The following is a 10,319-nucleotide window of genomic DNA, read 5'->3' as shown; positions in this document are numbered from 1 at the left end:
ACTGGCCGGCAGAGGGCGCTAGTGTCTATAAAACGGTGTTTAGTTTGTCTTCTGGCCGGCAGAGGGCGCTAGTGTCTATTAAACCGTGTTAAGTTCGGTGACTGGCCGGCAGTAATAATACATATGTTGTTATTGTTGTGTCGTCATCGTCGTCGACGCCTTCTATAAACTATGATAAAAATTTTTCGTTATATTTTTATTGGAAAAATTTATATATGTAAATATATTTTTATAGACGTATGAATTATATTTATCTTTTTTTTTTTAATTTTATTCGAAACTTGTTCGAATTTTGTAAAAATTAAAAAAAGATTTCAATATATATACATCTATAATATATATATATATATATATATATATATAATTTATAACATATATAAATTTCTTTTGAAGAGTTCGATAATTTTGTAGAAGAAAATTCTCTTTTACAATTAATACAGACTTGATTTCGTTTTTTTTTTTTTTGTTTAAAAACGAACAAATACTCTGTAATGATCCTTCCGCAGGTTCACCTACGGAAACCTTGTTACGACTTTTACTTCCTCTAAATGATCAAGTTTGGTCATCTTTCCGAAGCATCGGCGACGCCGAAACGCCACCGCGCTCAGTCCGAAGACCTCACTAAATCATTCAATCGGTAGTAGCGACGGGCGGTGTGTACAAAGGGCAGGGACGTAATCAACGCGAGCTTATGACTCGCGCTTACTGGGAATTCCTCGTTCATGGGGAACAATTGCAAGCCCCAATCCCTAGCACGAAGGAGGTTCAGCGGGTTACCCGGGCCGCTCGGCCAGGGAGGACACGCTGATTCCTTCAGTGTAGCGCGCGTGCGGCCCAGAACATCTAAGGGCATCACAGACCTGTTATTGCTCAATCTCGTGCGGCTAGAAGCCGCCTGTCCCTCTAAGAAGAATTATTTGTACGCCGACAGTAAAAACCGCGAACGGCAAGAGCCGAAACTCAATACCGACGGGCCTTTGGGATGTCGAAATACGCCTAGTTAGCAGGCTAGAGTCTCGTTCGTTATCGGAATTAACCAGACAAATCGCTCCACCAACTAAGAACGGCCATGCACCACCACCCACCGAATCAAGAAAGAGCTCTCAATCTGTCAATCCTTCCGGTGTCCGGGCCTGGTGAGGTTTCCCGTGTTGAGTCAAATTAAGCCGCAGGCTCCACTCCTGGTGGTGCCCTTCCGTCAATTCCTTTAAGTTTCAGCTTTGCAACCATACTTCCCCCGGAACCCAAAAGCTTTGGTTTCCCGGAAGCTGCCCGCCGAGTCATCGGAGGAACGTCGGCGGATCGCTAGCTGGCATCGTTTATGGTTAGAACTAGGGCGGTATCTGATCGCCTTCGAACCTCTAACTTTCGTTCTTGATCAATGAAAGCGTTTTTGGCAAATGCTTTCGCTTCTGTCCGTCTTGCGACGATCCAAGAATTTCACCTCTAACGTCGCAATACGAATGCCCCCATCCGTTCCTATTAATCATTACCTCGGGGTTCCGAAAACCAACAAAATAGAACCGAGGTCCTATTCCATTATTCCATGCACACAGTATTCAGGCAAAATTTTGGCCTGCTTTAAGCACTCTAATTTGTTCAAAGTAAACGTGCCGGCCCACCTCGACACTCAGTCAAGAGCACCGCGGCGGGATTGAGTTGGGCCGCCCTTGCGAGCTAAGCCCACCGGCAGGACGTCCCACGACACGCCAGTTAACACCGCGTACGATGAACCAGCGGCGTGGGACACAGATTCGACTACGAGCTTTTTAACCGCAACAACTTTAATATACGCTATTGGAGCTGGAATTACCGCGGCTGCTGGCACCAGACTTGCCCTCCAATTGATCCTCGTTAAAGGGTTTAGAGTGTACTCATTCCGATTACGGGGCCTCGGATGAGTCCCGTATCGTTATTTTTCGTCACTACCTCCCCGTGCCGGGAGTGGGTAATTTGCGCGCCTGCTGCCTTCCTTGGATGTGGTAGCCGTTTCTCAGGCTCCCTCTCCGGAATCGAACCCTGATTCCCCGTTACCCGTTACAACCATGGTAGGCGCAGAACCTACCATCGACAGTTGATAAGGCAGACATTTGAAAGATGCGTCGCCGGTGCGAGACCGTGCGATCAGCGAAAAGTTATTCAGAGTCACCAAATTGTACGATGACGAGCAAGCCCGCCACCGATTGGTTTTGATCTAATAAAAGCGCTCCTTCCGTCTCCGGTCGGAACTCTGTTTGCATGTATTAGCTCTAGAATTACCACAGTTATCCAAGTAAATGTGGGTACGATCTAAGGAACCATAACTGATTTAATGAGCCTTTCGCGGTTTCACCTTAATTTGGCTTGTACTGAGACATGCATGGCTTAATCTTTGAGACAAGCATATGACTACTGGCAGGATCAACCAGGGAACTGTGTTTTATAATATATATAATATATATTATTACTATTATTATTATATATATATATATATTTTATAATAAAAAACTATTATCGAAAAAGTTTTAATAACAATATCCAAAAGAGGATAAATTATGATGATGTTTTTTATATTACATATATACTTTATATTTATACATAATATAATAATCATCTATATTCCGTGTATAAACACATTGTTATTTACTTTTTCTTTTGCGTGTTTGCTGCGCTTATTATTGAAAATATATAATTTTCAGCGCCACGCTTTATTTATATTTTTTCTTATTTTATAAAATTTCACCGAATCGACTATAAATCTATCTAAATTTAATCGAAATGAGAAAAATTAGATGATTACGTCGACCGGGCTACAATTTCGACATTATCTCTACCCTTCGCTAGATTGTAAGCGACATGGTTTATACATTAGGTAATAATGAACGAAATTTTTATTCTCGCACGGAATAATGAGAGTTATCGCAAATATTGTGTATATTATATATATAAAAGTGTAATATAATATATATTTTTCATAGACGATCGCATATGAATCGCTCACGATAGAACGCTAGCTAAATTCGCGATCTCGCAATAGATATTTAATTTGTGGATAAATTGATATAATATCTAAAAAGGGAACCGCTAGCAATATACGTTAATATATTGGAGGAGAACGGGGACCCTTTCAGAAAACTATATAATCCACCGATGTGGAATGACCGAAACAACGTCTTTACGTAAATTATAACGAGTTTATTAAAATTTAACGAGACGTCAACTTCGATACACCACACATATATGTGCGCTGTACAACGGTACGCCTTCTACATTAACATTAATAAAGATGTATAGTGAAAATATATAAAAGATGTATTGTGAATATTAAAAAGAAGTATTATGAAATTACATGTTTTGTATTTAGAAGCCGTCCGAGGTGTATCTATCACATAAAAGTGTTATGAAAATATTAACAATAAGGAAAAAAAGTATTATGAAATTAGATGGCCGCTCGATGTATGAACGTACGAGGTGTATTATATAAAAGTTGTATGAAAATAGAAATAATAATGAAAAACAAGTATTATGAAATTAAATTCCGCTCGATATAGCAATTTGTCGAGAAAGATGATTTGTGAAAATTGAGTGGAGATGTTTTGTATTTAAAAGCCGTCCGAGGTGTATGACATAAAAGTGTTATGAAAATATTAACAATAAGGAAAAAAAGTATTATGAAATTAGATCGCCGCTCGATGTATGAACGTACGAGGTGTATTATATAAAAGTTGTATGAAAATAGAAATAATAATGAAAAACAAGTATTATGAAATTTAATTCCGCTCGATATAGCAATTTGTCGAGAAAGATGATTTGTGAAAATTGAGTGGAGATGTTTTGTATTTAAAAGCCGTCCGAGGTGTATGACATAAAAGTGTTATGAAAATATTAACAATAAGGAAAAAAAGTATTATGAAATTAGATCGCCGCTCGATGTATGAACGTACGAGGTGTATTATATAAAAGTTGTATGAAAATAGAAATAATAATAAAAAACAAGTATTATGAAATTAAATTCCGCTCGATATAGCAATTTGTCGAGAAAGATGATTTGTGAAAATTGAGTGGAGATGTTTTGTATTTAAAAGCCGTCCGAGGTGTATGACATAAAAGTGTTATGAAAATATTAACAATAAGGAAAAAAAGTATTATGAATTTAGATCGCCGCTCGATGTATGAACGTACGAGGTGTATTATATAAAAGTTGTATGAAAATAGAAATAATAATGAAAAACAAGTATTATGAAATTAAATTCCGCTCGATATAGCAATTTGTCGAAAAAGATGATTTGTGAAAATTGAGTGGAGATGTTTTTTATTTAAAAGCCGTCCGAGGTGTATGACATAAAAGTGTTATGAAAATATTAACAATAAGGAAAAAAAGTATTATGAAATTAGATCGCCGCTCGATGTATGAACGTACGAGGTGTATTATATAAAAGTTGTATGAAAATAGAAATAATAATGAAAAACAAGTATTATGAAATTAAATTCCGCTCGATATAGCAATTTGTCGAGAAAGATGATTTGTGAAAATTGAGTGGAGATGTTTTGTATTTAAAAGCCGTCCGAGGTGTATGACATAAAAGTGTTATGAAAATATTAACAATAAGGAAAAAAAGTATTATGAAATTAGATCGCCGCTCGATGTATGAACGTACGAGGTGTATTATATAAAAGTTGTATGAAAATAGAAATAATAATGAAAAACAAGTATTATGAAATTAAATTCCGCTCGATATAGCAATTTGTCGAGAAAGATGATTTGTGAAAATTGAGTGGAGATGTTTTGTATTTAAAAGCCGTCCGAGGTGTATGACATAAAAGTGTTATGAAAATATTAACAATAAGGAAAAAAAGTATTATGAAATTAGATCGCCGCTCGATGTATGAACGTACGAGGTGTATTATATAAAAGTTGTATGAAAATAGAAATAATAATGAAAAACAAGTATTATGAAATTTAATTCCGCTCGATATAGGAACTTGTCGAGAAAGATGATTTGTGAAGTTGAATGGAGATGTTTTGTATGTAGAAGTCGTCCGAGGTGTATGACATAAAAGTGTTATGAAAATATTAACCATAAGGAAAAAAAGTATTATGAAATTAGATCGCCGCTCGATGTATGAACGTACGAGGTGTATTATATAAAAGTTGTATGAAAATAGAAATAATAATAAAAAACAAGTATTATGAAATTAAATTCCGCTCGATATAGCAATTTGTCGAGAAAGATGATTTGTGAAAATTGAGTGGAGATGTTTTGTATTTAAAAGCCGTCCGAGGTGTATGACATAAAAGTGTTATGAAAATATTAACAATAAGGAAAAAAAGTATTATGAATTTAGATCGCCGCTCGATGTATGAACGTACGAGGTGTATTATATAAAAGTTGTATGAAAATAGAAATAATAATGAAAAACAAGTATTATGAAATTAAATTCCGCTCGATATAGCAATTTGTCGAAAAAGATGATTTGTGAAAATTGAGTGGAGATGTTTTGTATTTAAAAGCCGTCCGAGGTGTATCTATCACATAAAAGTGTTATGAAAATATTAACAATAAGGAAAAAAAGTATTATGAATTTAGATCGCCGCTCGATGTATGAACGTACGAGGTGTATTATATAAAAGTTGTATGAAAATAGAAATAATAATGAAAAACAAGTATTATGAAATTTAATTCCGCTCGATATAGGAACTTGTCGAGAAAGATGATTTGTGAAGTTGAATGGAGATGTTTTGTATGTAGAAGTCGTCCGAGGTGTATGACATAAAAGTGTTATGAAAATATTAACGATAAAGAAAAAAAGTATTATGAAATTAGATCGTCGCTCGATGTATGAACGTACGAGGTGTATTATATAAAAGTTGTATGAAAATAGTAATAATTATGAAAAGCAAAGTATTACGAAATTAGCTAAGTTCGGTGACTGGCCGGCAGAGAGCGCTAGTGTCTATAAAACGGTGTTTAGTTTGTCTTCTGGCCGGCAGAGGGCGCTAGTGTCTATTAAACCGTGTTAAGTTCGGTGACTGGCCGGCAGAGGGCGCTAGTGTCTATAAAAAGGTGTTTAGTTTGTCGTCTCTCCGGCAGAGGGCGCTAGTGTCTATAAAACTGTGTTTGGTTTGTCTTCTGGCCGGCAGAGGGCGCTAGTGTCTATTAAACCGTGTTAAGTTCGGTGACTGGCCGGCAGAGGGCGCTAGTGTCTATAAAACAGTGTTAAGTTCGGTGACTGGCCGGCAGAGGGCGCTAGTGTCTATAAAACCGTATTAAGTTTGGTGTCTGGTCGGCAGGATATAGCAACTTGTCGAAAAAGTTGAATTGTGTAAATTGAATGGAAATTTTTTTTATGTAGAAGCCGTTCGAGGTATATTATATAAAAGTGTTATGAAAATATTAACAATAACGGAAAAAAGTATTATGAAATTAGATGGCCGCTCGATGTATGAACGTACGAGGTGTATTATATAAAAGTTGTATGAAAATAGTAATAATTATGAAAAGCAAAGTATTAGGAAATTACCTAAGTTTGGTGACTGGCCGGCAGAGGGCGCTAGTGTCTATAAAACGGTGTTTAGTTTGTCTTCTGGCCGGCAGAGGGCGCTAGTGTCTATTTAACCGTGTTAAGTTCGGTGACTGGCCGGCAGAGGGCGCTAGTGTCTATAAAACCGTATTAAGTTTGGTGTCTGGTCGGCAGGATATAGCAACTTGTCGAAAAAGTTGAATTGTGTAAATTGAATGGAAATTTTTTTTATGTAGAAGCCGTTCGAGGTATATTATATAAAAGTGTTATGAAAATATTAACAATAACGGAAAAAAGTATTATGAAATTAGATGGCCGCTCGATGTATGAACGTACGAGGTGTATTATATAAAAGTTGTATGAAAATAGTAATAATTATGAAAAGCAAAGTATTAGGAAATTAGATTCCGCTCGATATAGGAACTTGTCGAGAAAGATGATATGTGAAGTTGAATGGAGATGTTTTGTATGTAGAAGTCGTCCGAGGTGTATGACATAAAAGTGTTATGAAAATATTAACGATAAAGAAAAAAAGTATTATGAAATTAGATCGTCGCTCGATGTATGAACGTACGAGGTGTATTATATAAAAGTTGTATGAAAATAGTAATAATTATGAAAAGCAAAGTATTATGAAATTAGCTAAGTTCGGTGACTGGCCGGCAGAGAGCGCTAGTGTCTATAAAACGGTGTTTAGTTTGTCTTCTGGCCGGCAGAGGGCGCTAGTGTCTATTAAACCGTGTTAAGTTCGGTGACTGGCCGGCAGAGGGCGCTAGTGTCTATAAAAAGGTGTTTAGTTTGTCGTCTCTCCGGCAGAGGGCGCTAGTGTCTATGAAAAGGTGTTTAGTTTGTCGTCTCTCCGGCAGAGGGCGCTAGTGTCTATAAAAAGGTGTTTAGTTTGTCGTCTCTCCGGCAGAGGGCGCTAGTGTCTATAAAACAGTGTTAAGTTCGGTGACTGGCCGGCAGAGGGCGCTAGTGTCTATAAAACCGTATTAAGTTTGGTGTCTGGTCGGCAGGATATAGGAACTTGTCGAAAAAGTTGAATTGTGTAAATTGAATGGAAATTTTTTTTATGTAGAAGCCGTTCGAGGTGTATGACATAAAAGTGTTATGAAAATATTAACAATAAGGAAAAAAAGTATTATGAATTTAGATCGCCGCTCGATGTATGAACGTACGAGGTGTATTATATAAAAGTTGTATGAAAATAGAAATAATAATGAAAAACAAGTATTATGAAATTTAATTCCGCTCGATATAGGAACTTGTCGAGAAAGATGATTTGTGAAGTTGAATGGAGATGTTTTGTATGTAGAAGTCGTCCGAGGTGTATGACATAAAAGTGTTATGAAAATATTAACGATAAAGAAAAAAAGTATTATGAAATTAGATCGCCGTTCGATGTATGAACGTACGAGGTGTATTATATAAAAGTTGTATGAAAATAGAAATAATAATGAAAAACAAGTATTATGAAATTTAATTCCGCTCGATATAGGAACTTGTCGAGAAAGATGATTTGTGAAGTTGAATGGAGATGTTTTGTATGTAGAAGTCGTCCGAGGTGTATGACATAAAAGTGTTATGAAAATATTAACGATAAAGAAAAAAAGTATTATGAAATTAGATCGCCGCTCGATGTATGAACGTACGAGGTGTATTATATAAAAGTTTTATGAAAATAGTAATAATTATGAAAAACAAAGTATTACGAAATTACCTAAGTTTGGTGACTGACCGGCAGAGGGCGCTAGTGTCTATAAAACCGTGTTCAGTTTGTCGTCTGGCCGGCAGAGGGCGCTAGTGTCTATAAAACTGTGTTTAGTTTGTCTTCTGGCCGGCAGAGGGCGCTAGTGTCTATTAAACCGTGTTAAGTTCGGTGACTGGCCGGCAGAGGGCGCTAGTGTCTATAAAACCGTATTAAGTTTGGTGTCTGGTCGGCAGGATATAGCAACTTGTCGAAAAAGTTGAATTGTGTAAATTGAATGGAAATTTTTTTTATGTAGAAGCCGTTCGAGGTATATTATATAAAAGTGTTATGAAAATATTAACAATAACGGAAAAAAGTATTATGAAATTAGATGGCCGCTCGATGTATGAACGTACGAGGTGTATTATATAAAAGTTTTATGAAAATAGAAATAATAATGAAAAACAAGTATTATGAAATTTAATTCCGCTCGATATAGGAACTTGTCGAGAAAGATGATTTGTGAAGTTGAATGGAGATGTTTTGTATGTAGAAGTCGTCCGAGGTGTATGACATAAAAGTGTTATGAAAATATTAACGATAAAGAAAAAAAGTATTATGAAATTAGATCGCCGTTCGATGTATGAACGTACGAGGTGTATTATATAAAAGTTTTATGAAAATAGTAATAATTATGAAAAACAAAGTATTACGAAATTACCTAAGTTTGGTGACTGACTGGCAGAGGGCGCTAGTGTCTATAAAACCGTGTTCAGTTTGTCGTCTGGCCGGCAGAGGGCGCTAGTGTCTATAAAAGTGTGTTTAGTTTGTCTTCTGGCCGGCAGAGGGCGCTAGTGTCTATTAAACCGTGTTAAGTTCGGTGACTGGCCGGCAGAGGGCGCTAGTGTCTATAAAAAGGTGTTTAGTTTGTCGTCTCTCCGGCAGAGGGCGCTAGTGTCTATATAACTGTGTTTGGTTTGTCTTCTGGCCGGCAGAGGGCGCTAGTGTCTATTAAACCGTGTTAAGTTCGGTGACTGGCCGGCAGAGGGCGCTAGTGTCTATAAAACCGTATTAAGTTTGGTGTCTGGTCGGCAGGATATAGCAACTTGTCGAAAAAGTTGAATTGTGTAAATTGAATGGAAATTTTTTTTATGTAGAAGCCGTTCGAGGTATATTATATAAAAGTGTTATGAAAATATTAACAATAACGGAAAAAAGTATTATGAAATTAGATGGCCGCTCGATGTATGAACGTACGAGGTGTATTATATAAAAGTTTTATGAAAATAGAAATAATAATGAAAAACAAGTATTATGAAATTTAATTCCGCTCGATATAGGAACTTGTCGAGAAAGATGATTTGTGAAGTTGAATGGAGATGTTTTGTATGTAGAAGTCGTCCGAGGTGTATGACATAAAAGTGTTATGAAAATATTAACGATAAAGAAAAAAAGTATTATGAAATTAGATCGCCGTTCGATGTATGAACGTACGAGGTGTATTATATAAAAGTTTTATGAAAATAGTAATAATTATGAAAAACAAAGTATTACGAAATTACCTAAGTTTGGTGACTGACCGGCAGAGGGCGCTAGTGTCTATAAAACCGTGTTCAGTTTGTCGTCTGGCCGGCAGAGGGCGCTAGTGTCTATAAAACTGTGTTTAGTTTGTCTTCTGGCCGGCAGAGGGCGCTAGTGTCTATTAAACCGTGTTAAGTTCGGTGACTGGCCGGCAGAGGGCGCTAGTGTCTATAAAAAGGTGTTTAGTTTGTCGTCTCTCCGGCAGAGGGCGCTAGTGTCTATAAATCTGTGTTTGGTTTGTCTTCTGGCCGGCAGAGGGCGCTAGTGTCTATTAAACCGTGTTAAGTTCGGTGACTGGCCGGCAGAGGGCGCTAGTGTCTATAAAACAGTGTTAAGTTCGGTGACTGGCCGGCAGAGGGCGCTAGTGTCTATAAAACCGTATTAAGTTTGGTGTCTGGTCGGCAGGATATAGCAACTTGTCGAAAAAGTTGAATTGTGTAAATTGAATGGAAATTTTTTTTATGTAGAAGCCGTTCGAGGTATATTATATAAAAGTGTTATGAAAATATTAACAATAACGGAAAAAAGTATTATGAAATTAGATGGT

At 36.7% G+C, this 10,319-nt stretch overlaps 1 non-coding gene across 1 annotated transcript; it reads right to left on the bottom strand.

Annotated features, from left to right (window-relative positions):
• Positions 1 to 489: 489 nt before the first annotated feature.
• On the bottom strand, positions 490 to 2,411 carry LOC130903254 (small subunit ribosomal RNA). The gene has a single exon (XR_009060649.1). It is a non-coding gene; the product is annotated as a small subunit ribosomal RNA (ribosomal RNA).
• Between the last annotated feature and the right edge of the window lie 7,908 nt (positions 2,412 to 10,319).

The sequence above is a fragment of the Diorhabda carinulata genome, unplaced genomic scaffold (assembly GCF_026250575.1).
Source record: "Diorhabda carinulata isolate Delta unplaced genomic scaffold, icDioCari1.1 Dcau_18, whole genome shotgun sequence".
NCBI lineage: Eukaryota > Metazoa > Arthropoda > Insecta > Coleoptera > Chrysomelidae > Diorhabda > Diorhabda carinulata.
The sequence above is the reverse complement of the archived record's forward strand: the minus strand, read 5'-3'. Positions and strand labels throughout refer to the sequence as shown.